This window comes from Emys orbicularis, chromosome 15 (assembly GCF_028017835.1).
Source record: "Emys orbicularis isolate rEmyOrb1 chromosome 15, rEmyOrb1.hap1, whole genome shotgun sequence".
In the NCBI taxonomy this organism is placed as follows: Eukaryota; Metazoa; Chordata; order Testudines; family Emydidae; genus Emys; species Emys orbicularis.
Window position 1 is genome coordinate 14,336,977 of NC_088697.1, and position 5,000 is coordinate 14,341,976.

Below are 5,000 nucleotides of genomic sequence, written 5' to 3' on the forward strand. Positions count from 1 at the left end.
GAGGGCAGCAGGGGTTACTGGGGCTCCAGCGAGAGGGCGGTACGAGGGTCCCACCGACGCCGAGGGCCACCTCACCTCCCGCGGCCCGCGCCGCGTGGTGTGGTCCTATCGGGTGCGGTGGGGGGGACCGCAGCGCGCCCCTGCTCGCTCTCGCGACCTTGTTTGGCCCTGCTGAGCCTCGCGGCTCCCTGGGTTTTTTTTTCGGACCCCTGGGTGGTCTGCCGGAACCGCTCGACCTCACACGGCGGAGATCTCGGCCAGACGGCCCCACGCACGAAGGGCCGGGCACGTGCCCGGGCCGCCCCGAGGAGGGCAGTCCCCATCGGTCCCTGGATCCGTGCACGCGAAAAGGAAGAGGGTCCCGATCCGCCTGAACACCGGACGGCCCCGCGGTTGGGGTGCCGGCCCGCGAAGGGCCCTTCCCGTCGCGAACGTCAGCGCCACATCGATCAGAGGGCGCGAGAGGAGCGGGCCCCCCCTCCCTCCGGGGGGCGCCGACAGTCGGAGCTCAGGTCCCGGCCGCTGCGGGGCCCATGAGCTAAGAGCCGGGAAAAGCAGGCCGTCTCGGAGGAGGGCCGGGTGCCCTCCGCTGTCAAACGTGCCCGTTTCCCCCCCCTGGCAAGGTCGGGGTACAACAATACTCGGATTGATCCCCTAGGCTGAGCTCCGGTTCTCACAGGCTCTGAAAAACCTGTCCTCAGAAATCTCCGCACACAGTTCTTAAAAGACAGGTCGAAAAAGCCAAACCCCCCCCCTTCAGTGGTACGAACCTGGAATCGCGTCCGACCTCGTGGTTCTCTCGGTCGGCCGAAGCGGCGTGTGGCGACCCCTTCCGGACATCCGCGAGACGACCGGCCATCAGGTCAACCCATTCGCTCCAATGGGGTTGACCTGGTGGCCGAGCGGGGACTTTGGACAATTTTTCGGACTTGGAAAAAATTTTCGGGGCTTGGAAAAAAAAAAAAATGTCAGCCCGCTTCCTCCGGGTTGACCTGGTGGCCGAGCGGGGACTTTGACAATCTTTCGGACTTGGAAAAATTTTTCGGGCTTGGAAAAAATTGTCAGCCCGCTTCCTCCGGGTTGACCTGGTGGCCGAGCGGGGACTTGGACAATCTTTCGGACTTGGAAAAATTTTTCGGGCTTGGAAAAAAATTGTCAGCCCGCTTCCTCCGGGTTGACCTGGTGGCCGAGCGGGGACTTTGACAATCTTTCGGACTTGGAAAAATTTTTCGGGCTTGGAAAAAATTGTCAGCCCGCTTCCTCCGGGTTGACCTGGTGGCCGAGCGGGGACTTGGACAATCTTTCGGACTTGGAAAAATTTTTCGGGCTTGGAAAAAATTGTCAGCCCGCTTCCTCCGGGTTGACCTGGTGGCCGAGCGGGGACTTGGACAATCTTTCGGACTTGGAAAAATTTTTCGGGCTTGGAAAAAATTGTCAGCCCGCTTCCTCCGGGTTGACCTGGTGGCCGAGCGGGGACTTGGACAATCTTTCGGACTTGGAAAAATTTTTCGGGCTTGGAAAAAATTGTCAGCCCGCTTCCTCCGGGTTGACCTGGTGGCCGAGCGGGGACTTGGACAATCTTTCGGACTTGGAAAAAAAAATTTCAGCCCGCTTCCTCCGGGTTGACCTGGTGGCCGAGCATCTCACCGTCCCCGGACGCAGCGAGGGACTGCCTCCCGGCCGTCAGGATCGGGCCCCTGGAAGTCTGGGTGGGGTGCGGGGGGGGGGGGGGGAATTGCCCGACGCCTCCGAGGAGCGCTACCGGGGCGGGCCGGGCCCCCCCTGCTCGAAAAGGAAAAGAAGGATCGGGCCCACGAGAGACAGGGACCCGGCCGCCAGGCAGGCCGACCTGGGTTCACCGTCCCCGGCCGCAGCGAGGGACTGCCTCCCGGCTGACTGGATCGGGCCCCTGGAAGTCTGGAAAAAGTTTAACCCGACGCCTCCGAGGAGGGGGCGCCCAGGGAAGGAGGGAGAACCGGGTTGACCTGGCAAAGCGGCCACCAGGTATACCAGTTAAAACCTATGGGTTGACCCGGTGGCCGGAAAGCATACCGGCCAGCCAGGTGAACCCCGTTCGATTCCACGGGTTGACCTGGTGCCCGGGAGGGGACTCGGACGGTTCCCCCCGGGGTACGCCTTCCTCGGCCCGAAGGAACAGGGTGCGAACCAGGCGCGGGGGCGGGGCGGGGAACCGCTGGAACCGCTGGGGGACGGGGGACGGGGAGGGGGGGAATGGATCGGGCCTGCCGGGACCCGGCCGCCAGGCAAGCCGCCCCGGGCTCACCCTCCCTGGCCGCAGCGAGGGACTGCCCCCCCCCCCCACCCCCGGCTGACAGGATCGGGCCCGCTGGAAGTCCGGGAAAATATTTTTCCCGACGCCGGAGGGAGGGGGGGGGGGAGGGGAAGGGGCTCTGACGGGCCAGCCCGGGCCCCGGAGCTTGAAAAGGAAAAAAAAGGATCGGGCCCGCGAGAGACGGGGGCCCTGCCGCACGGGGCAGTCCGACCGGGGCTCGCCGTGCGGCAGGCCCGGGCGCCGGCAGGGGAAAGCGGGCGAGGAGGCGCGGAGCCGGGTGCCTACGGCCATACCGGACCGAACGCCCCCGATCCCGTCCGATCTCGGAAGGTAAACCGTCCCGGGCCTGGCTAGTACTTGGATGGGTGACCGCCTGGGAATCCCAGGTGCCGTAGGCAGCTTTTCCCGGTCCGAGCCAGCTCTCTCTCCTTTTTCTGGGGAGGAAGGAGAAGGGGGGGGGGGGGCGGGCCAGAAAGCCCCTCGTCGCTCCTGCCGAGTCGGAGGTCGCGGCCGCAGGTCACGGGTCGGGGCGCCTGGGGTCCGGCTCCCCCCAACACCCACCCGGCTTCCTCCGCGGAGGACCCCCGGCCACCGAAGCCGCTGGGGGAGACCCCGGGCATGGGGCGGACTGGCCCGGCCCCTCCCGGCCCCCCTGCGCCCGGCCGCCGGCCCGCGGGACCGCCCCGAATCCCCCCGCGGCCACCCAGGCGAGGCCTGGCCTGGAGGGCCCCACGGCGGGTGTCAGGCTCCCCGCCGCTTGCCCCACCGGGGACCCACGGCCACCGAAGCCGCTGGGGGGAGACCCCGGGCATGGGGCGGACTGGCGCGGCCCCTCCCGGCCCCCCTGCGCCCGGCCGCCGGCCCGCGGGACCGCCCCGAATCCCCCCGCGGCCACCCAGGCGAGGCCTGGCCTGGAGGGCCCCACGGCGGGTGTCAGGCTCCCCGCCGCTTGCCCCACCGGGGACCCACGGCCACCGAAGCCGCTGGGGGAGACCCCGGGCATGGGGCGGACTGGCCCGGCCCCTCCCGGCCCCCCTGCGCCCGGCCGCCGGCCCGCGGGACCGCCCCGAATCCCCCCCCGGCCACCCAGGCGAGGCCTGGCCTGGAGGGCCCCACGGCGGGTGTCAGGCTCCCCGCCGCTTGCCCCACCGGGGACCCACGGCCACCGAAGCCGCTGGGGGAGACCCCGGGCATGCGGCGGACTGGCCCGGACCCTCCCGGCCCCGCTGCGCCCGGCCGCCGGCCCGCGGGCCCGACCCGAATCCCCCCGCGGCCACCCAGGCGAGGCCTGGCCTGGAGGGCCCCACGGCGGGTCTGCAGCTCCCCCCGGGCTTCCTCCCCCGAGGACCCACGCCCCCCCTGAGCCGCAGGGGGAGACCCCGGGCCCGGGGCGGACTCGCTCGGGCCCCCCCCCCTGCGCCCGGCCGCCGGCCCGCGGGACCGCCCCCGAATCCCCCCGCGGCCAGGCAGGAGAGGCCTGGCCTGGATGCCACGGAGGACCCGCGGCCCCCAAAGCCGCAGGAGGCGCCCCCGGCCCCGGGGCCGGTAAGCCCCGTGTCGCTCCCCCCCCCCTCACCCCCCCACCCCCCCCGCGCCTCGCTGCCGGGCACCGGGCACCGCCCCAGAGTCAGCCGCAGCCGGCCGGCCTGAGAGCTGCCCTCCTGTGTGAGACTACGTTGATACTAACCGGCCATCAGGCAGGTCAACCCCATTGCTAGACCTGGGTGGACCTGGTGGCCGAGCGGGGACTTAGGAAATTTTCCAGCCTTTTCCCGGGGCGTGACCTGTTGTCCCGGTGGGGACTTTGAAAATTTTACAGCCGCTTCCCGGGGCTTGACCGGTTGTCCTGAAGGCCCCCCACCCCCACCCCCACCCCCGGGCTCCTGCTCCCCTCTCCCCAGCCTCGGTGCTCCGCTCCCAGCCTCGGAGGCTGCCTCTCTGCGGCGGCTGCATCGCGTCCGAGGACGCTCACCCTCCGGAGGCTGGCTGTAAAGCCTGACACCCACCACCGCCGCCGCCCCGACTCTCCGAGGGGCGACTCTGAGGCCTCCCCCCACCCCCGGACCACCCTGGAGACGACTGCTAAGCCCCCACCCCCGGCCAGTCTAGGGGAAGACTGCTAAGCCTCTCCCCCCCCTGCCCCACCCACCCACACTGTCTGGGGGATGACTATTAAGCCTCCCCCCCGCCCAGCCTGGGGGAAGACTGTTAAGCCTCCCCCCCACCCACCCTGTCTGGGGGACGACTATTAAGCTTCCCCCCCGCCGGAGCGCCCGGGGGACGACTATTAAGCCTTCCCCCGGACTGCCCGGCGGACGACTGCGAAGCCTCCCGCTCAGCCTGGGGGAAGACTGTTAAGCCTCCCCCCCACCCACCCTGTCTGGGGGACGACTATTAAGCTTTCCCCTCCGGAGCGCCCGGGGGACGACTATTAAGCCTCCCCCGGACTGCCCGGGGGATGACTGCGAAGCCTCCCGCTTTGCCTGGGGGAAGACTGTTAAGCCTCCCCCCCCACCCACCCACCCACACTGTCTGGGGGACGACTGTTAAGCTTTCCCCCCCGGAGCGCCCGGGGGACGACTATTAAGCCTCCCCCGGACTGCCCGGGGGACGACTGCGAAGCCTCCCGCTCAGCCTGGGGGAAGACTGTTAAGCCTCCCCCCCCCCCACCCACCCACACTGTCTGGGGGACGACTATTAAGCTTTC

At 69.6% G+C, this 5,000-nt stretch overlaps 1 non-coding gene across 1 annotated transcript; it reads left to right on the forward strand.

The window, feature by feature from the left end:
- Window positions 1-2,572: 2,572 nt before the first annotated feature.
- LOC135889862 (5S ribosomal RNA) lies at window positions 2,573-2,691 on the forward strand. The gene has a single exon (XR_010562179.1). It is a non-coding gene; the product is annotated as a 5S ribosomal RNA (ribosomal RNA).
- The last annotated feature ends 2,309 nt before the right edge of the window (window positions 2,692-5,000 follow it).